The sequence below is a fragment of the Bos indicus genome, chromosome 14 (assembly GCF_029378745.1).
Source record: "Bos indicus isolate NIAB-ARS_2022 breed Sahiwal x Tharparkar chromosome 14, NIAB-ARS_B.indTharparkar_mat_pri_1.0, whole genome shotgun sequence".
NCBI classification, from domain to species: Eukaryota; Metazoa; Chordata; class Mammalia; order Artiodactyla; family Bovidae; genus Bos; species Bos indicus.
The window spans coordinates 68,036,949-68,060,418 of record NC_091773.1 but is presented as its reverse complement, the minus strand read 5'-3'; the positions used below and the strand labels follow the sequence as shown (position 1 = coordinate 68,060,418).

The 23,470-nt window shown below is 39.6% G+C and overlaps 1 long non-coding RNA gene across 6 annotated transcripts in view; it reads right to left on the bottom strand.

Annotated features, from left to right (window-relative positions):
- The window catches only part of LOC139186963 (uncharacterized), a 39,985-nt gene that overhangs the window by 5,937 nt on the left and 10,578 nt on the right, over positions 1-23,470 (bottom strand). For 4 of the 6 annotated variants that reach the window (XR_011570660.1, XR_011570661.1, XR_011570656.1 and 1 more), the window contains exon 4: positions 946-21,088. This is a non-coding gene — a long non-coding RNA (uncharacterized lncRNA). Of the gene's footprint in view, positions 1-945; positions 23,406-23,470 lie in introns of all 6 variants that reach the window. The other 2 variants (XR_011570659.1, XR_011570657.1) reach the window with 2 other exon arrangements.

Genomic DNA, 23,470 nt, shown 5'->3' with positions numbered 1-23,470 from the left:
ATGAATGTTTTTGTTCGTACAACCTTGTACACATTGCCAACATTTCTATGGGATAGACACCATCGTAGAGTGTCACTGTTCTTTTTTAAAAACGAAATACCCAAATTTTATTCGTTGTTGAGTTGAAGAAACAACTCTAACTTCTGACCTAAGTTGGCTTTTGAAAGATTCTTTTTCTGTTTTAATGTAAAGTTGAAAAACATTTTTTTCAAGATAGGAGGCATAAATTATAGGCCTCCTATTTGGATAATAGACCAAAAAGCTACGCATAATCATAAAAGAGCTCTAAAATTCTATTCTGTGCTTCAGCATGAGGCAAATAGAAATTTTCAGAATAATGAATATAATTTGGGGTGTTTTGATGTCAAGTTTAGGCTTTACATTTTATAGTAATGCTTTCCATTACTCCTATTTTCAAACTTTTTTTTGTGTGTGTGTAGATTTGTTCTCTTATACACAGAATAACAAAATATGGGGAGAAATTTACTAGTGACTCCTCACGTATTTTTTCAAAATACATATTTTGCCTCTGTACCTACTTTGATTCAGCTACCATTCCTAAATCCCCGAATTTGTCATTTCGGAATTAGAATGCAGTAGTAGCGGTAGTGGAGTGGGAGGTGTAAACTATTGGGAGTAAGACAGGTTCAAAGATGTATTGTATGCAACAGGGAATACAACCGCTATTTTGTAATAACTGTAACTGGAAAGTAACCTTTAAAAATTGTATACAAATAAAAAAATTAAATAAAGATGAGGAAAAGAAAAAGAAATGCAGTTGGTGGCTAGAATCTGTAGGAGGTGAAGATTTAAGCCAAACTATAATGTTGCCTGCGGGGTCCACCTCCTGTAAAGATGGCTCCTACACCCTGAAAGCATTACAGATAAGCTACTCAAATGTGCATCAATAGATGAATGGATAAACAAAATGGAATATATACTTACAGTGGAATATTATTCAGTCTTAAAAAGGAAGGAGAGTCTGACACATGCTGCAACTTGAAGGAACCTGTAGGACATTTTGTTAATTAAAATAAACCAGTCACAAAAATATACATTCGCTATGATTCCACTTACATGAGGCATCTAGAGTAGTTAAACTCAGAATGTAGAACGGAGGCTGCCAGTGGCAGAGTGTGCAGGAAATGGAGAGCTATTGTTTAATGGGTGTAGATTTCAGTTTTGTGAGATGAAAAAGTTCTGGAGATCTCTTTCACAATATGAATATACTAACACTACTGAACTGTATGCACACTTAAAAATGATGAAGATGGTAAATTTTATGAGTATTTTATCACAATTTTAAAAATTATAGATGGGCACTTCCCTGGTGGTCCAGTGGTTGGGAACCTGCCTTGCAGGGCAGGGGGTGCAGGTCTGAACCCTGGTCGGAAAACTAAGATCCTACATGCTGCGGAGCAACTAAACTTGAGTGCTGCAACTGGAGACTTTGTGCGCTGCAAGGAAAGATCCTGCCTGACCCAGCAAAGATCCTCTGTGCCACAACTAAGATACGAGACAGCCAAATAAATAAATATTTAAAATTTAAAAAATAAGACATTTTAAAAAACTACAATGATTTAATCCAAATAACAAGGCATCTGCTAGACTCTGAGGCACCTACTCTCTAGTGCTCACTTTTAAAGTTGCACTAGTCAATCTAATCACACGGACCACAGCCTTGTCTACCTCAATGAAACTAAGCCATTAGGCAACCCAAGATGGGCGGGTCATGGCGGAGAGATCTGACACAATGTGGTCCACTGGAGAAGGGAATGGCAAACCACTTCAGTATTCTTGCCTTGAGAACCCCATGAACAGTATGAAAAAGCAAAATGATAGGACTGAAAGAGGAACTCCCCAGGTCAGTAGGTGCCCAAAATGCTACTGGAGATCAGTGGAGAAATAACTCCAGAAAGAATGAAGGGATGGAGCCAAAGCAAAAAGAATACCCAGCTGTGGGTGTGACTGGTGATAGAAGCAAGGTCCGATGCTGTAAAGAGCAATATTGCATAGGAACCTGGAATGTCAGGTCCATGAATCAAGGCAAATTGGAAGTGGTCAAACAAGAGATGGCAAGAGTGAACGTTGACATTCTAGGAATCAGTGAACTGAAATGGACTGGAATGGGTGAATTTAACTCAGACGACCATTATATCTACTACTGCGGGCAGGAATCCCTCAGAAGAAATGGAGTAGCCATCATGATCAACAAAAGAGTCCGAAATGCAGTACTTGGATGCAATCTCAAAAACGACAGAATGATCTCTGTTCGTTTCCAAAGCAAACCATTCAATATCACAGTAATCCAAGTCTATGCCCCAACCAGTAACGCAGAAGAAGCTGAAGTTGAAAGGTTCTATGAAGACCTACAAGACCTTTTAGAACTAACACTCAAAAAAGATGTCCTTTTCATTATAGAGGACTGGAATGCAAAAGTAGGAAGTCAAGAAACACCTGGAGTAACAGGCAAATTTGGCCTTGGAATACGGAATGAAGCAGGGCAAAGACTGATAGAGTTTTGCCAAGAAAATGCACTGGTCATAACAAACACCCTCTTCCAACAACACAAGAGAAGACTCTATACATGGACATCACCAGATGGGCAATACCAAAATCAGATTAATTATATTCTTTGCAGCCAAAGATGGAGAAGCTCTATACAGTCAGCAAAAACAAGACCAGGATCTGACTGCGGCTCAGACCATGAACTCCTTATTGCCAAATTCAGACTGAAATTGAAGAAAGTAGGGAAAACCGCTAGACCATTCAGGTATGACCTAAATCAAATCCCTTATGATTATACAGTGGAAGTGAGAAATAGCTTTAAGGGCCTAGATCTGATAGAGTGCCTGAGGAACTATGGAATGAGGTTCGTGACATTGTACAGGAGACAGGGATCAAGACCATCCCCATGGAAAAGAAACTCAAAAAAGCAAAATGGCTGTCTGGGAAGGCCTTACAAATAGCTGTAAAAAGAAGAGAAGTGAAAAGCAAAGGAGAAAAGGAAAGATATACGCATCTGGATGCAGAGTTCCAAAGAATAGCAAGAAGAGATAAGAAAGCTTTCTTCAGCAATCAATGCAAAGAAATAGAGGAAAACAACAGAATGGGAAAGACTAGGGATCTCTTCAAGAAAATTAGAGATACCAAGGGAACATTTCATGCAACGATGGGCTCGATAAAGGACAGAAATGGTACGGACCTAACAAAAGCAGAAGACACTAAGAAGAGATGGCAAGAATACACAGAAGAACTGTACAAAAAAGATCTTCACGACCCAGATAATCACGATGGTGTGACCACTGACCTAGACTCAGACATTCTGGAATGTGAAGTCAAGTGGGCCTTAGAAAGCATCACTATGAACAAAGCTAGTGGAGGTGATGGAATTCCAGTTGAGCTATTTCAAATCCTGAAAGATGATGCTGTGAAAGTGCTGCACTCAATACGCCAGCAAATTTGGAAAACTCAGCAGTGGCCACAGGACTGGAAAAGGTCAGTTTTCATTCCAATCCCAAAGAAAGGCAATGCCAAAGAATGCTCAAACTACTGCACAATTGTACTCATCTCACACGCTAGTAAAGCAGTGCTCAAAATTCTCCAAGCCAGGCTTCAGCAATATGTGAACCATGAACTTCCTGATGTTCAAGCTGGTTTTAGAAAAGGCAGAGGAACGAGAGATCAAATTGCCAACATCCGCTGGATCATGGAAAAAGTAAGAGAGTTCCAGAAAAACATCTATTTCTGCTTTATTGACTATGCCAAATCCTTTGACTGTGTGGATCACAATAAACTGTGGAAAATTCTGAAAGAGATGGGAATACCAGACCACCTGATCTGCCTCTTGAGAAATTTGTTTGCAGGTCAGGAAGCAAGAGTTAGAACTGGACATGGAACAACAGACTGGTTCCAAAAAGGAAAAGGAGTACATCAAGGCTGTATATTGTCCCCCTGCTTATTTAACTTATATGCAGAGTACATCATGAGAAACGCTGGACTGGAAAAAGCACAAGCTGGAATCAAGATTGCCAGGAGAAATATCAATAACCTCAGATATGCAAATGATACCACCCTTATGGCAGAAAGTGAAGAGGAACTAAAAAGCCTCTTGATGAAAGTGAAAGTGGAGAGTGAAAAAGTTGGCTTAAAGCTCAACATTCAGAAAATGAAGATCAAGGCATCTGGTCCCATCACTTCACAGGAAATAGATGGGGAAATAGTGGAAACAGTGTCAGACTTTACTTTTTTGGGCTCCAAAATCACTCCAGATGGTGATTGCAGCCATGAAATTAAAAGATGCTTACTCCTTGGAAGGAAAGTTATGACCAACCTAGATAGCATATTCAAAAGCAGAGACATTACTTTGCCAACAAAGTTTCGTCTAGTCAATGCTATGGTTTTTCCTGTGGTCATGTATGGATGTGAGAGTTGGACTGTGAAGAAGGCTGAGCACCGAAGAATTGATGCTTTTGGACTGTGGTGTTGGAGAAGACTCTTGGGAGTCCCTTGGACTGCAAGGAGATCCAACCAGTCCATTCTAAAGGAGATCAGCCCTGGGATTTCTTTGGAAGAAATGATGCTAAAGCTGAAACCCCAGTACTTTGGCCACCTCATGCGAAGAGTTGACTCATTGGAAAAGACTCTGATGCTGGGAGGGATTGGGGGCAGGAGGAGAAGGGGACAACAGAAGATGAGATGGCTGGATGGCATCACTGACTCGATGGACATGAATCTGGGTGAACTCTGGGAGTAGGTGAAGGACAGGGAGACCTGGCGTGCTGTAGTTCATGGGGTTGCAAAGAGTCGGACATGACTGAGTGACTGAACTGAACTGAACTGACAGTAGTTAGTGTAGCCTAGACCCCAACAAGTTGACCTCAAAAATGTCAAGTGGCTAAAACATACTAAAAGATCATTTGTCTCACATAACAGCCACTGGCAGGTGGTAAGTAAATGTTAGTTAAATGAATGAATGAGTGGAAGTGGCTTATAAGATGTGTATGAAAGTGAAAGTGGCTCAGTTGTGTCTGACTCTTTTTGACTCCATGGACTATACCGTCCATGGAATTCTCCAGGAAAGAATACTGGAATGGGTAGCTTATCCCTTCTCCAGGGGATTTTCCCAACCCAGGAATCAAACCAGGGTCTCCTGCATTGCAGGCGGATTCTTTACCAGCTCAGCTACCAGGGATAAGATGTGTCTACAAGCCCCAATACCAAGTATGAATCTCAGTTTATTAACTCAGATGTGAAAGAAATGAGAGTTTCTTCTTCCAGAGTTAAAATTGCTTGCATGCTTAATCAGTTGTGTCCGACTCTTCATGACCCTGTGACTGCAACCTGCCAAGCTGCTCTGTCCATAAGATTTCCCAGGCAAGATTATTAGAGTGGGCTGCCATTTCCTCCTCCAGGGGATCCTCCTGACCCAGAGATAGAACTCGCGTCTCCTGCGTTGGTAGACGAATTCTTTACCACTGAGCCACCTATAATTAAAATTAAAATATATTAAATCTTCCTTCTGCCAGGCTAGGTGGTCAAAAATAAAGCTGAGGCTGCTCTTTGCCTCACTGTGGCAGTATGCTTGTGCTCAGTCGCTCAGTCGTGTTCGACAGTTTTGTGACCTCATGGACTGCAGCCCCCCAGGCCCTTCTGTACAAGGCTTCTCCAGGCAAGAATATTGGAGTAGGTTGCCAGTTCCTTCTCCAGGGGTAGGCAGAATAATGACCTTCAAAGATGTCCACACCCTAATCCCCAGGACATATGAATATACTACTTCAGCAAAAAGTACTTTGCAGATATGATGAAATAAGGGAAGATTATCCTGGATTATCTGGGTGGCCAAATGTAGTCACTAAGGGTTCTTATAATTGAAAGAGGGAGGCTGGAGAGTCAGAGTGAGAGAGAGATGCACCGATGCTACTCTGATGGCTTTGAAGAAAGAGGGAGGGGCCACAAACCAGGGAGCCTTCTAGAAGCTGGAAAAGGCCAGGAACCAGATTCTCCCCAGGTCCTCCAGGAGGAACTCGGGCCAGCTGATACCTTGATTTTAGCCCCATGAAACCCATTTCAAACTTCTGATCTCCCGACTGTAAAATCATAAATGTGCATTGTTTTAAGCCACCAAGTTTGTGAGAATTTGTTTCAGCAGCAATATGAAACTCATACACATCATCCTCACTTTGCTGGCATGGTAGCTAAATTCTGGAAAGGGGAGGCAATATGCAGAAAGGTCGTATAGAGCACAAGGACTCAGAGTAGAAACTATCTGGATTCAAAACTCAGGTCAGTCACCTGTTTGGTTTATAACCTGAGTGAAGTTACATAACTTCTCCAAGAACGGCTACTTCCTCACCTATAAATTAATATTCTCCTCTGTAAACTGGGAATAAGATCAGTACCTACTTCTTTGGGCTATTGCAAAGAATGAATGTGTTCATTTAGGTAGAGGACTTAGCATAGGGTCTGGCATGCAGTAAACACTATATCACTATCAGCTGTTATTGATTACTCTTACTATTATCATTTGGTCTTGGGTCTTGATTGGTCCATGCTGGTTCCTGCCAAGTGAACCCTAGGCCCAGGTCTGTCTGTGTTTCAGTTAATTCTCTTCCAGAAATGTTCTGCCCACTCTGGAAACATGATGCTGATTCCCATGCCAATTTGACACAGGTATGGGACCCTCACCCAGATCCCTTGGAATCCTTTTTATCTGCTGGTTGGTGTGCTTGTCCCCCTTGCTTCTGCTTGGGCTCCAACTAAACCCTCTCCCTGCAACCTTGTCCAGAGGATTGCCCTTGGGCAATGGAAGCCACTTTGCCCAGAGCGAAGATGCCCTCATCCAAGGTCAGAGCTCAGGGGAAGGGTATACAAGTTTTGCTCACCTGTTTGAAGGCAGGACAGACTCTGCAATACACTTTATGCTCCAAAGCTTGAAGAGGACTGGATGGAACACACCTCCTTCCCCTTCGGATCCCGCTGCACTCCCCACCCTACAGACACCTCCCACGAGAACTCCTTCAGTCTATCGCTTACACGTGAAGTGCATCTTTGGCTCTGTTTCTAGGAAACTTCATCTGAATTGTGGCCTAAGTTCTTGAGACACTTTATAGGGGCTGTTTAGGGCACATGATAGGTGACCTGAGTGAGAGATGATAATAAGAGGCTGTGGGACTGCAGAGGAAGGAAAGATTTGGGCTGGAGGAGCAAGGAAGGAGACCCAACCAGTCCATCCGAAAGGAAATCAGTCCTGAATATTCATTGGAAGGACTGATGCTGAAGCTGAAGCTCCAGTACTTTGGCCACCTGATGCGAAGAGCTGACTCATTGGCAAAGACCCTGCTGCTGGGAAAGATTGAAGGCAGGAGGAGAAGGGGACGACAAAGGATGAGATGGCTGGATGGCATCACTGACTCAATGGACATGAGTTTGAACAAGCTCCGGGAGTTGGTGATGGACAGGGAGGCCTGGCGTGCTCCAGTCCATGAGGTCACAAAGAGTCGGACACGACTGAGAGACTGAACTGAACTGAACTGAGCAAGGAAGGTGGCGCAGGTGGCCTGGGCTGACATTCCAGCTGTACTTGCCGCTGCTGCTGCTAAGTCGCTTCAGTTGTGTCCGACTCTGTGTGACCCCAGAGAAGGCAGCCCACCAGGCTCCCCCATCCCTGGGATTCTCCAGGCAAGAACACTGGAGTGGGTTGCCATTTCCTTCTCCACCTCATCAAAAAAAGCATTTTTAGACCCGGCTTTGCTGTTGGCCACCTTCAGATGTCATTGTGTCCTGTGCACACAGAATGTGTGATGCTATTTTCAACTCAACCTTAGTTGTCACAAAGCCATTTTTTTTTCCTCAAAAGTAATGATGCTTCTACCCCTTAAGTTTCTCCTTTGGTCCTCTATGTTAAAGGTAAGACTTAAAAGCTCAAATATTTTTTGTACCTGGAAACCAAATACAAAGTTTCCAAGACAAGTAAAATTATGTCTGTAATTTTTCCTAAATAGATTTTTAAAAAAACCAAACAAACCATTAAAATTTGAAACATTTCACCAATTCATACTGTGATCTTGTTATTGTCCCTCTAGGTGACATACTTCTTAATATGTAAGCGTTTATTGCCATTGTGTCTCAGAACGTCAGGATTTTACTTTGATACATTTTCTGGGGTTTGCTTGTTTCTGCTCCTTCCTGACATTCCCCACTACCCAAGACAACTCCTGCCCCCATTTCAACTCTTCTCTCTCACACTTGCCATACAAATGCTTCTCACGTGCATGCTAAGTCACTTCAGTTGTGTTCAACTCTTTGCGAGCCTATGAACTGTAACCTGCCAGGCTCCTCTGTCCAAGGGATTTTCCAGGCAAAAATATTGCAGTGGTTTGCCATGCAATCTTCCAGACCCAGGGACTGAATGCACGTCTCTTGTGTCTCCTGCATTGGCAGGTGGGTTCTTTACCACTAGTGCCATCTGGGAAGCCCCTTACATAAGCCTTTAAAAATTTTAAACAAAAGAACCATGGCCAATGGCAAGCCATTCTGGGAGTGATAAGAATATCCTATGAATTCCCTGAGAAAGACACTGACTATATGTTCCATTGGAGCCACAGATAACAAACCTAAAGGACAGTGAGCAACAAGGTCTTACTATAGCACAGAGAACTATATTCAGTATTTCATGATAAACCATAATGGAAAAAAATTATTTTAAAAAACAAAGTATATACATATACATGTATAACTGAATCATTTTGCTGAGCAACAGAAATGAACACAACATTGTAAACCAACCTCACTCAATAAAAAAATCTAAATTAAAAAGTCTGAAGGACAGCATCTTTCCCAACACATAAAAGTGTTCAATGAAAGGAAAAATCAACAATGGCCAATCATCCACCAGTGAACAGGGCAAGAAATATGGTAAAGAGTGACCCTCCACCACCCATCTGCTTCTTTGTCCCCTTCTTTCTTAGGCATCGGCACCTTATCTTTTCTGGACTGTTGCCAGGAACCAAACATGAACCAAACTGAATGGTGGGAACCGGCTCTGAGCTGATTCAGTTTGGGAACACAGCCCCTCCTCCAGTCCTGCTGGGGACCCCCTGGAGAGCCCTGCCAGGGCGACGGAAAGGCCACATGTCCTCCCCTGGACCAGACGTGTTGTTGGCCCACGAGAGGGGGACTCAGAAGGGCCTCCTTACCTGCCCTTCTCTGTCTATGTCTGACTCAGAAACACACTCACAGGTATGCTTGGACCCTTTCACATGGACAGTCTCCAATGTAATTCTTTGATCTTTGCTTGAATGACAAAAATGATGCTTTTACTTCTTCCCATTTCTTTCTTTAAAATATATATTAACATATGCTTTGGGGCTTTTGTATGGTCTTTTTTTCAGTAGGTCTTTGCTTTCCTGTTTTTAGTTCTAAACCAAGAATGGAGATAGACCAGGATCCAGATGCCTTCTGAATCACTTCGAGGGCAAATAAGGAATTGCACTCGTAAACATAGCGTGTAGTAGGTAATCATACTGAAGTACTTTTATTTCTAACAAAAGCCTTGTAAACTGTCATCTCCATTTAATATAGTAACAAAAGCAGATGAAACATAGAGTGATTCGGTCAAAACTCATCAGATTATGGCAGAGGCAAAGCCAGAAACCAAGAACTCTTTGATCCGAACCCAAAGAGCTTGTGTAACTTCCAGTTTAATGGGGCAAAAGTTGTGAGTACACGTCTTTGAACATAAAACAAAACCAGAAATATAACTTCTAGCTCATTTACTAATTCTCAGAGAATGTAGCCTCCAGTTTAGTTTTAAAGTCTATTTCAGCATTTGAATGGTTTTAGCACCAACCTCAATTAGGGCTTTCTTTAGATTGCTATTATCGGCATTCCTTTATAAGATACTTTTCTAAATAAAAGGAAATTAATGTTAACATATCATCCCCCTAGCCCCATCCCTAAATGTGTATTGCTGTTTGCTATTGTCCATAAAAGCAATAAAGCTATCATCAACTTCCACCTTTATGACTCACTCCTTGGGTACCTGTCTTGAGAACACTAAAGCTGTGTGGAAGAACCGTAACTCAAACGGTCCCTTAGAAAGAAGTACTAAATTTCAGTCTATGACAAAGAATGTGCAGTGAGAATGTCAAACGCAAGCAAACTGAGAGGTGTTTAGAAGAAAACGTCACCAGGGAAGAACACGAGAAAATAGCAGAAAGAGATGAAATAATTTATGGCCTTTCTCAAAATTATCAAGTTGGAGTAAGTTTTCTGGATTTTATCCATTTCTTTACAAATATGAAGATCCTTATGACTTTTATTACTAGGTAAAATATCTATCCAAGAATATCATCTTGTATTTGAATTGTAAGAAGGGCTTTCCCACTCTATTTTCTGCACATGATTGGCCAAAATGGAACTAGTATCTACTTAATTATTTATGTCCCTTGTTTCCCTGTTATTTAAAGAAGTTCCAAGATTTGAGAATTAGCTTTAAACTCATAGTTTGCAAATCATTTTTTGGCATTTGCTGGTGCTTTTATTGTGTAAAACAATTATTATTTCTAACTCTATACATGTATTTATTCCCTCCCTTTGAAAGGCAAAAATAAATTGACTAGACTTAAATAAAATTAAATGGATGTAATAATTTTCAGGGCTTCCCTAGTGGCTCAGACAGTAAAGAATCTGCCTGTAATGCAGGAGACCTGGGTTCGGTCCATGCGTTGGCAAGATCCCCTGGAGAAGGGAATGGCAACCCACTCCAGTATTCTTGCCTGGAGAATCCCATGGACAGAGCTGGACTGTAGGGCTATAGTTCATGGGGTCACAAAGAGTTGGACATGACTGAGTAACTAACACTTTCGCTACTTCTCAATATTTTTCAATTAAAAAAAGATAAATATTCTCTATGCTATTAATGATCCCTGCCATCACTGCATCAGTGCTCTGACTCTTTTATTGTCCAAAAGGGAAGTAAATGTTTTGTAGATCAGTGAAAGTTTTAATGGACAAGTATTCAAAACCTTTATCTATAATTCTAATTTAAACTAATTTGAGTTTATGATCTTTAGGGAGATTTGTGATCCATGTGCAGATTATTATTACAATAAATTATTTTCCAGTAGGGTTCAATATAAAGGAAATGAGCATGATTCTATGACTAGGCAGAGGAGAAATTTTCTAAGAAAAACAACCAAGGGTTGGAATGAGAAATTTTTTCCCAGTGATATCTTAAAATGTGAGTCAGATACTAATTTGTCCTGGGCGATTTAGCTGAAGTATCTCTGGGGGCTGAGTGATGAATTATATGACTCTGAAGGCTCTTTCCATTCCTGCAATGTGATGATAAATTTGGGCATCGCATTAGATTTGTGTTCTTTCAAATGGGTGGCATGGCTTTCTTTTCTTTGACTCCAATGAGAAAAATATCTGCTGTGAGATTTTTCTTCTTAGGCTTTCTGTCACTTTTCCTATTTGAAAACAATGAAGACAGATACAATTATCTATAAAAGGAAACAAAGTGAAATTGAATCCCTACCTCATACCAAATACAAAAATCAGTTATACATGGATTAAAGATCATTTGTCAAGTGCAAAACTTTAAAACATTTTGAGTTTTCTAGGTGACTGACCATAGATCTTTTAAATACATTAACCTGTAATGGCTGTCAAATAAAAGCTTGAGCTATTCAACTACAGTAAAACAAAGAACTTTGGCTCATCAAAAAGACTTTTCAAAAGTGAAAAGATAAGACTAGGGAAGGTATCTGAAACATATATAAAAGATAATACTGTTATTAAGGTATACACAGAACTCCTTCAAGTTAATAAGAAAACAACAAATAATCCAATAGAAAAGCAGGAAAAAGAAAGGAAGAGTCACTTCACAGAAGAAGTAACATTCATGGCCAATGTGAATCAAGACTATGAGACAGCATTTTATACCCATTTAATTGGCAAACGTTTAGAAATCTGATGATGCCAAATATTGGAAAGGATATGAATCAACAGAATCACCTCTATATTGCAAACAGAAGTGTAAATCACTACATCCATTCTGGAAAACAGTTTGGCATCATCTGGTAAAGTCATGTCTCATGATGTTGCAATTCTACTCCTAGGCAAATACTTGTGCAACTACCCAAACACTCATATTTTGGGGAATTAAAAAAAGGATAGTCACAGTAGCCAAATAGATAAATTATTCTGTGACAGTCACCCAATAGAATGAATGAGCTACACCCATGACAACATGGGTGAATTTTAGTTACATAATATTGAGAAAAGTAAGTCTGAAATATTAAAAAAACAAAGCAAAATGAAACAACATATTGTTTAAAAATAACATTAAAAGTAATAAAGAAAATTTAGGATAATTGTTTCTGGAGTTGAGGAAGATAGCACATAGGTAGGTTTAACTTAGGGATCACTATAGATCTTACATTGAATGGCAGGTTCTTAGATTTTCATTAAATAATTGTTAATAAAAAATAACTGAAAAGAAAAGATAGTTATGCTCAAAGAGGATAGTGTGAACCAAGTATTATGATTAACTAGGTTTTATATACATATATATATAAAATTTATACTTTTATATTAAAAATATATAAAAATTTATATATAAAATATATAAATATAAATATATATATATATATAGTCTCCCTATGGCACCCCAGTCCAGTACTCTTGCTTGGAGAAGCCCATGGAGGAGCCTGGTAGGCAGCAGTCCATGAGGTCGCTAAGAGTTGGACACAACTGAGGCGACTTAGCGGCAGCAGCAGCAGCAAGCTTCCAAAAGAAATAAAAATAAGACTAATGTTTTCACAATGGGATTATTTGTGCTTTTTTTTGTATTTCAAGTCTTATAAAATATCTGTGAACCTCCATTCATAGATTCTATACTACTTAACCATATGTACATCCACCTTCTCCCACTTTATCTCTTCTTAGTGTTTCCTTTTTGGGTTGCAGTTGAAAAAATGGGCAAAAAAAAAAAATGCTTTAATGTTTTTCTCAAAAATCGGTGAGCCTAGAAAAATGACTTTCTAGACTTTCATCTTTACACCCAACAGCACACGAGTGCACATCTCCCCTAATTAACAGCAGTGACTTCATAGTTCTCTGAGTTTTTCACTTTTGCCTACAGGGCCACTTTTTCCCTAATCAGTCTTGCTAGGGGGTAATACTTTTATCAATCTTTTCAAAGAACTGACTTTTTATTTTCTTTACGGTTTGTCTACTTTCTATGTTGTTAATCCTGACTTTACTATTTTCCTTCTTTCTACCCATTTGAGTTTATTCTGCTTTTCAAATTGAAAATTTAGGGAGCTGATTTGAAACCTTTGTTTCTAGTATAAGTATTTATTTATTTTTTAATATAAATTTATTTTAATTGGAGGCTAATTACTTTACAATATTGTATTGGTTTTGCCATACATCAACATGAATCTGCCACGGGTGTACACGTGCTCCCCATCCTGAACCCCCCTCCCACTGCCTCCCCATACCATCCCTCTGGGTCATCCCAGTGCACCAGCCCTGAGCATCCTGTATCATGCATCGAACCTGGACTGGTGATTTGTTTCATATATGATATTATACATGTTTCAATGCATTCTCCCAACTTATCCCACCCTCTCCCTCTCCCCCAGAGTCCAAAAGACTGTTCTATACATCTGTGTCTCTTTTGCTTTCTTGGGACTTCCCTGGTGGTCCAGTGGTTATGAAACCACACTTCCACTGTAAAGGTCATGGGTTCAATTCTTGGCATGGGAACTAAGATCTCTGCCTGCCGCATGGCCCAGCCAAATAATAGGAAAAAAAAAATTAAGTTATGTATTTCTCTCTAAATGCTGTTTGGTTATATTTTACAAACTTTAATATTTTCTTTTTTTTTTTTCAGGTCTCCATTTTCTTTTATTTTTTAAAGTAATTTCTGTTCTTTACAATGTGTGATCACACGCACACAGGCACGCACACACGCACACGTTAAAGTTTCAAACTTTAATATTTTCATTCACTCAAAAAATCTTTCTGCTGTTATCGTATGATTTCTTCTTTGACCTATCGGTTATTTAAAATTACAGTTTAATTTCCAAATGTTTGGGCCATTTCTAAGTATCTTATTGTTATTCCTTTTGTTATTAGCTTCTAATTAGTTTCTACTGTGGCCAAAGTACATATTCTGCATGATTTAAATTGCTTCTGAAACTTAGATGCTTATTTGTGTGACAGATTATGGTGTACCTTGGCGGATATAGCTTGAGAAGAATGTACGTTCTGCAGGGGTTGGGTATGGTGTTCTGTAAATGTTAATAAGGTTAAGGTGAGAGAGGCTTGTTCATATCTTCCTTGTCCTTATTGATTTTTAAAATCTGTTTATCCTGTCAATTACTGAGAGCATTAAAATACCCAGCTATGACTGTCTTCCTTCGTTCTGCCAGTTTCACTTCCTGCCTTTTGAAGCTCTGGTACTGGTTACATACATATTCAGGAGTATATGTTTTCCTGACGAATTGACACTTGAACACTATGAAAAGTCTTTTAAAATCCTTTGTAATATTTTTTGTTTTGACGTCTATTTTGTCAGGTACTAATACTGCTACGTTTGATTTCTTAGGCTTACTGTTCACCAGGAATGTTTTTTCCATTTTTAAAATTACAACCTGCTGCTGCTGCTGCTAAGTCGCTTCAGTTGTGTCCAACTCTGTGCGACCCCATAGACTGCAGCCCACCAGGCTCCCCCGTCCCTGGGATTCTCCAGGCAAGAACACTGGAGTGGGTTGCCATTTCCTTCTCCAAAAATTACAACCTATTTGGGGCTATATATCTATAAATGCATTCCTTATTAACTTCCCATAGTTGAGCCTTATTTTTCATAAAGCAGTCTACTTTATTTATTCATGGCCATGTCATGGGGCATGCGAGATCTTACTTCCCGGACCAGGTATCAAACCCATGCCATCTGCAGTGGAAGCAAGGAGCCTTAACCACTGCACCACTAGGAAAGCCCCAAGTCTTACTTTTCCATCCAGGCTGATGTCTGCTTTTAAGTCATATGCGTAGTCAATCTGCACTTAATGCAGGTATCGCTTCAACTGGGTTTAAATGTACCATCTTGCCCATTTTATTTCATTTGCCTCAAATGTGAGATAAGGTGACTAAACATTCTGGAAAACAACTCAGTTCCGGGCATATCATAAAAGTTTGGTTACCCTCAGGTCACAATATGGATCCTCACCTTATCAACATCTAATTCTGATTAATATTCTACCACTTCATATAAAGTCAGAGCCTTAGCACCCATACCATTCTTTTTGCTATTTCTCTCATGGATTTTGTTAACACTAAGAACACATTATAAATTCTAGACTAGAATTGTAATTTTTTTTTTTATGGTAAATAATCAAATGTTTTTTTTAAAAATTAAGAGAAAAAAAGGTTTAAAAATGTATACAGTTGACCCTTGAGCAACATGGATTTGAACAGCATGGGTCCATGTATGCACAGAGTTTGTTTTCCCCTAGTAACTATTATAGTCACACGATCTGTGGTTGGTTGAATCTGTGGATGCAGAACTACAGATATGGAGTGTTGAGTATGGGGCTTGAGCATCCACAGTATTTAGTATATTTTGGTGGTGGTTTAGTCACTAAATTGTGTCCAACTCTTGTGACCCCATGGACTCTAGCCTGCCAGGCTCCTCTGTCCATGGAATTTTCCAGGCAAGAATACTGGAGTGGGTTTCCAATTCCTTCTTCAAGGGACTTCCAGACCCAGGAATCGAACCCGGGTCTCCTGCCTTGCAGATTTTTTACCGAGTGAACTATGAGGGATGATCCTTGGTGTATTTTGGTGGGTCCTAAAACCAGCTCCCCCGTAGATGCCGCGAGATGACTGTATGTATACTTACCATTGCTGGTGTTCTTTCATTCCCACCTGTAGGCTTAGCTTCCACTCGGCACCACTTCCTTTTCACATGAAGAATTTCCTTTAGTATTTCTTACAGTGCATATCTTCTGGCAATAAGTCCTCTCAGCTTCTGCTTATTTGATCATTTCTATTTCATCTTCATTTTTCAAAGATACTTTTACTAGATAAAGAATTCTGGGTTGACAGTTATTTTTTCCCCCTTCTAGCACTTTAAAGATAATTTTTCACTGTCTTCTGGCCACCAGAGTTGCAAAAAACTTAGTCAGTAATTTCTGTTGTTATTCCCCTGAGCCTAATGTGTCTCTTAATCTTGACTTCTTAAAGATTTTATCTTTATCATGGTTTTCCATCAACTTCACTAGAACGTGCCAAGGTGTGGTTTGTTTTGTATTTATCTCACACTCTATTTGTTGAGCTTCTTGACTCTAACTTTGGAAAGATCTCAGCCACTGTTTCTTCAAATACTTTTTCTGGCCCGTTCTGTCTCTCTCTTGCTTTCTCTTTTTTTCCCCTCTTCACTCCCCTCCCCTCCTGCTTCCTGTCTTCTGTCCTTTTCTCTTTTCAGATACTATATACATTAGAGTACTTGTCCCACAAGTTAAAGAGACTGCTCATTTTATTTTTACTTTTCTGATATTTAGTTTTCTGTTCTAGAATCTTCATCTAACTCTTCTTTTATAATTTCCATTTGCATGCTAATATTCCTTATTTGTTTAATCCTTTTCTTAATGTATTTATTTTTAAATGGAGGATACTTGCTTTACAATATTGTGTTGCTGCTGCTGCTAAGTCGCTTCAGTCATGTCTGACTCTGTGTGACCCCATAGATGGCAGCCCACCAGGCTCCTCCATCCATGGGGTTTTTCAGGCGAGAGTACTGGAGTGGGTTGCCATTGCCTTCTCCACAATATTGTGTTGCTTTCTACCAAACATCAACATGAATCAGTCATAGTTTTATCCATGTCCCCTCCCACTGAACATCCCTCCCCTGTTTAATTTTTACATCCATCTTTTCCTTCAAGCCATTGACATATTTATAGTAGTTATTTGAAAGTCTTTATTGGCTAAATATAACATCTTGGCCACCTCAGGGTTAATTTTTATTGAGCACCTTCCCCCCTCCCCCCATATTGGTCATATTTTTCTGTTTCTTTGCATGTCAAGTAATTATCAAAGGTATTCTGGATATTGTGAGGAACACCTTGTCGGAGTCTGGATTATTTTGCCTTCCATCAAAGAGTATTGAGTTTTGTTCTGGCAGGCAGTTACAGTAGCGGTAGATTTTCATGCCAGGCTTGGTTTTATGCTCTTTGCTGCTAAGTCGCTTCAGTCGTGTCTGACTCTGTGCGACCCCATAGACGGCAGCCCACCAGGCTCCCCTGTCCCTGGGATTCTCCAGGCAAGAACACTGGAGTGGGTTGCCATTTCCTTCTCCAATGAATGAGAGTGAAAAGTGAAAGTGAAGTCGCTTAGCCGTGTCCGACCCTCAGCGACACCATGGACTGCAGCCCACCAGGCTCCTCCGTCCATGGGATTTTCCAGGCAAGAATACTGGAGTGGGGTGCCATTGCCTTCTCCGTTATGCTCTTTAGGGTAGGTCTATTTTATCTTTAGTCCAAAGGAATGGCTAGAACTTACTCTTAATATATGGTCTTACTCTGATTTTCAACTGAATGCAGTGATGTTTGTCTACTCTGGCTGGTCCAGGCATCCATATCAGCCAGCCCATGCAATCTCCCTTATCTCTATTCTGCTCTTAGCTTCACAATAGCCGTCTCCTACTAGGCTGCTAGCCCTCTCCAAGCACCTATGATGCATCCCCACCAGAGCTCTGGGGTCACCTTTGCCTAGCTACTCCTTTCCAGGACTCTGGTCACAAATTCAGCCTTCCACAGCCCCAGTCTTTCACCCCTGCCCCTCAACTCAGCCAGACTGCTATTGGGCTTTCCCCTCCTGAACTACAGGCCAAAAATTTTCCCCAGGAAGAAAATTAGGGTAGCCATAGCATCCTTTGTGTATTTCCCTTCTCTCAAGAACCACAGTCCCGCACCTCCTGTTAGGCAATGCTTTGAAACAGCAACCTCATTTGTTTTGCTCAAATTTATAGTTGTTTATGATGGAGGGGGGAGGCAAACCCAGTAGCAGTGACTCCATTCTGGTCAGAAGGAGAGGTGACATTACTTGATTCTTATAAGCTTTCATTCTGTTTTTATAAAACTTTGAATTTTTTATAGTGTTGCAAAGGAAATTGAATTATGACTTATAGTCACAGCTCAGAGATCTAATTTCTCATGCTTTTGCAAAGCTGTCACATCCCAACTGTTCTAAGTTTTTTTTTCCCTCTAAGTTGTCAGGATATTTTTCTGGGACACTTGTGACCTTTCCTTCTACCCGATGTTTTCCTTCTCATGTCAAACTTAGGCTCACTACCCATAAAGTTTCTTATTTACAATATCTTCTGGAATATCCACCTCAAAATTTAAATTCTAAAAATCCTAAACCCTTTAAAAAAATCCAGCATTCAGTCATTATTTGTGCATTATAAAAATGATTCCAGAATCTGTTTCTATTTTCAGTCTAAGCCATATTTGGGCAAAAGATCTCTAATATCTGATTTTTCTTACTTTTATGTATGTTGAAATTTTGTATAATAAAATGTTATAGCAAAAACAAAAAGAAAATTCCAAAAGTTCATAATTAGTTCTCTCTCATCTGTCCTAAAACTATTTCCTTCAAAACTAAGTGATGCTCTTAGTTCCAAGTTTAGGATTTGATGGGTGAGTATCTCTCCAAGATAATTCTCATTACTCTATAAGCATCAATCACTTTCCTGTTATCCTTAATCTTGTCTGAGCTTGACTATTTCATTTAATCTCTCCTAATTAGATAGCTCCTAAATCTGCAGGCATTTTTGCTGCTTTTCTCTAGAACCTTCAAATGTCCTTTTATGTCTCTTTTTAAAGCACAGGAACCTGAGCTGCATCTGGCTCTCCAGGAGAGCACCCATGATGCACCTAGACAAGAAGGTAAACATCGCCTGGTAAGAAGGGGCTGAGTCCACACCTTGAGTCCTCTTGAGCTTGATACACATAACAATCTTCAAATTGTGTTCTCTAATGACAATACAAGTCATTTGACACTCAGTATTAAAAAACAGTTTACAAAATCTGCAAATAAGAAAACTAAAAAGTACAATAGAAAACAAAACTGGGAACTTCCTCAGTGAAATATTTATAAATTTTTGCTTAAGCCTTTAAACAGCTAGCAATAACTAGTGCTTCCAACTCCTGACTAAGAAGAATTTATGGAAGAAATTTCAGAAGATTTAAAAAAAGGTTCTAGACATGCTGATCTGGGAATCCTGCCTCTAAAACTTAAAAGCTGAGTCAATTTGAGCAAATGAGGGAAACTCTCAGAGTCACAGTTTTTAGTCTGTTATATGAAGACATTTCGTGGTTTGCATGAAGTTTTCCCTGAGACGTTCACCTTGCAAAGAACACTTGCTCTTTAAACCTTCTCTGTTCTCACTAAATGGGTTTCAAATCCTAGATCTGTCTCACTCCATAGCCCATTCTAGCTACCCTTGTCATAATTTCAGTAGTGTATTTCATTTTGGAAAATATAAAAGATAGGGCTTCCCAGGTGGCTCAGTGGTAAAATAATCCTCTTGCCAATGCAGGAGGTGCAGTAGACGCAGGTTTGATCCCTGGGTGGGGAAGATCCCCTGGAGTAGGAAATGGTAACCCACACCAGTATTTTGCCTGGAAAATCCATGGACAGAGGAGTCTGGCGGACTATAGCCCAGGGGTTGCAGAGTCAGACACGCCTGAGCCACTGTGCATGTACACAGAAATAAAGAAAGAGGGACTCCCCTGGTGCTCCAGTGGTTAAAAATTCACCTTGCAATGCAGGAGACACAGGTCCTATCCCTAGTGAGGGAATTAAAACCCTACATGTGGTGGAGCAACTAAGCCCACACACCACAACTAGATAATCTGTGCACTGCAACAGAAGATCCCTCATGACACGGCAAAATCCTGTGTACCACAACTGAGACCCAAGGGCGGACACATAAATAAACAGATGAGTAAATATTAAAAATAACATACAAGATAGCTTAGGAGGGTCCATCCACAGTGATTCTGGAGCCCAAGAAAATAAAATCTTGGGCTTTTCTTTCCCCCTTCCATTTTTTCCCCTCCTATATGCCGTGAAGGGATGGGATAGGATGCCAGTGTCTTAGTTTTTTGGATGTTAGGTTTTAAGCTGGCTTTTTCACTCTCCTCTTTCACCTTCATCTAGCAGCTCTTTAGTTTTTCTTCACTTTCTGCCATTAGTGTGGTATCATCTGCATACCTGAGGTTGTTGATATTTCTCCCAGCAGTCTTGATTCCAGCCTGTGATTCATCCACCCTGGCATTTCACATGATTCTCTGCAGAGAAGTTAAATAAGCAGGGTGACAGCATACAGCCTTGCTGTACTCTTTCCCCAATTTTGAATAAGTCTCTCATTTCACGTCTGGTTCTAACCATCGCTTCCTGATCTGCATACAGATTTCTCAGGAGACAGGTCAGGTGGTCTGATATTCCTATCTCTTTAAGAATTTTCCAGAGTTTGTTGTGGCCCACACAGTCAAAGGCTTTAGCATAGTCAATGAAGCAGAAGTAGATGTTTTTCTGGAATTCCCTTACTTTCTCCATGATCCAAAAAATTTTAACAATTTGATCTTTGGTTCTTCTGCCTTTTCTAAATCCAGCTTGTACATCTGAAAGTTCTCAGTTCACATACTGTTGAAGCCTAGTTTGAAGGATTTTGAGCATTACTTTGCTAGCATGTGAAATGAGCACAATTGTACGGTAGTTTCAGCATTCTTTGACATTGCCTTTCTTTGGGATTGGAATGAAAACTGACATTTTTCAGTCCTGTGGCCACTGCTGAATTTTCCAAATTTGCTGACACACTGAGTGCAGCACTTTAATAGCATCATCTTTAGGATTTGACATAGCTCAGCTGGGATTCCAGCACCTCTACTAGCTCCGTCTGTAGTAATGCTTCCTAAGGCCCACTTGACTGCACACTCTTGGATGTCTGGTTCTAGGTGAGTGATCACACCATCATGGTTGTCTGGGTCATTAAAGACCTTTTTGTAGCCTGAGTGAGGAAAATACATTAGATCTCACACTTGAAAATAAAACTGAGAAGAAAATTCACCTGAGAAGACAGATGAAAACACAAGTTTAAAAAAAATAAGTGCACTTAAAGAGCTCAAATGCATCTGCAAATAAATAATAAAAATTAATACTAAAAATATGATTTCTTAATAAAAATCAGAAGGTGAAAAATGATCACTGCTAAGATCTAAAATGTATTTATTTATTACAAAATAGGCTTTGTGTTTAGATGATTTTTCCCAACTGTAGGCTAATGTAAGTGTTTGAGCACACTTAAGGTAAACAAAGCTAAACTTCTATATTCAGTAAGCTAAGTGTATTAAATACATTTTTGACTTATGACATTTTCAAATTACAATGGTTTTATCAGCACATAGCCCTATCATACGCTGAGGAAGATCTGTATTAGCAAATATTAGCAAGTTCTCAAAAAATGATAGACTAAGATCAAGTAAGTTTTGTTAAAGGAATGTGGAAGTGGCTTGCTATTAAAAAAAAAAAATCACTCTCAGGGAACATCAGCACAATTTATTACATCAACCAGCTAAAGGACAGAACCCATGGAATCTTAGCAATAAATCTTGGAACATAGAGGGCTTTCATCAAATTCAAGAACTGTTCCTAATAAAAACTCATAATAAGTAATGAAACATTTCATCTGCTAAAAACTACCTGCAAACCAACCACAAGTATTATTCTAAATGCTAAGATACACTAAATTATTTTCCTTAAAATCAGGAGCTAGATTGGAATGTCTTATTATCACCCTCATTCTTTATAACTTATGTTGTTAAATAACTGGCATAAATACTAGAAAAGATAATAAAACCACACTTTTTGCTGATGATATAATTGTATGCCTAGAAAGCCAAGAGACTCTATTAAAAAATATATGAGTAACTAAGACTGAACTGAACTGAAAGAATTTTAAAAGATGGTAGTATACAAAATGTGAGATAAAGCAGTTTTCCTCTAGCAATAACTTCCTAGATGAAATAGGAGAAACACTATAACAGTGCTAAAATGTATATTAATATGGGATTATCTATAAAAAGAAGCTCACATGATCTATAAGGATCTATATTGCTATTGCTATTGCTAAGTCACTTCAGTCGTGTCTGACTCTGTGTGACCCCACAGACGGCAGCCCACCAGGCTCCCCAATCCCTGGGATTCTCCAGGCAAGAACACTGGAGTGGGTTGCCATTTCCTTCTCCAATGTGTGAAAGTGAAAAGTGAAAGTGAAGTCGCTCAGTCGTGTCCGACCCTCAGCGACCCCATGGACTGCAGACTTCCAGGCTCCTCCATCCATGGGATTTTCCAGGCAAGAGTACTGGAGTGGGGTGCCATTGCCTTCTCCATAAGGATCTATAGGAAACTATAAAATCTTATAAAAAATGGAAAGATCTTAACAAAGTTGAATATAATATTTTCTGGTTTGAAATAACTCAATATCATAAAAACATTAATTGTCTCAACGCCAATAATAAATTTAGTTCAACCCCAAATGGAATTCTAAAATGATTTAATTGTCTAAAATATTCTTAGAATTTATATGGATGAAAAAACACCCAAAGATATCGGAGAAAAGTATGGAAAAAAAGAAAACAATGTGTAGTTAGAGAGTAGGAGGATTGGTTTTGGAAATATCAGAAGGCACTGTATTATCAAGGTAGTCAAATGATTATGGTATGACATGGAAACATACAAATAAATCAGTTGTTAGGATAGTTAATTGGAAATAGATTATAGTATATGTAAAAATATATGTAAGATGGATTAATACCACAGTTGTAGATTGATGTATTTAGAGCAATTATACAAGAGGTCATATAAGAAAAATGGGAAAAGGATACAAACAGATAATACACATAAGACCAACTCCAAATATAACCAATATAAACAATGCTTTAGCGACTTCCCCGGCGGTCAGTGGTTAAGACTTTGCCTTCCAATGGAGGGGGTGCAAGTTTGATCCCTGGTCAGGGAGCTAAATGGAGAAGGCAATGGCACCGCACTCCAGTCCTCTTGCCTGGAAAATCCCATGGACGGAGGAGCCTGGTAGGCTGCAGTCCATGAGGTCGCAGAGTCAGACACGACTGAGCGACTTCACTTTCACTTTTCACTTTCATGCATTGAAGAAGGAAATGGCAACCCACTCCAGTGTTCTTGCTTGGAGAATCCCAGGGACAGAGGAACCTAGTGGGCTGCCGTCTATGGGGTCACACAGAGTTGGACATGACTGAAGCGACTTAGCAGCAGCAGCAGCAGCAGCAGGGAGCTAAAATCCCATATGACTTGAGGACAAAAAAAGAAACAATATTGTAACAAGTTTAACAAAGACTTTAAAAATGGTCAACAT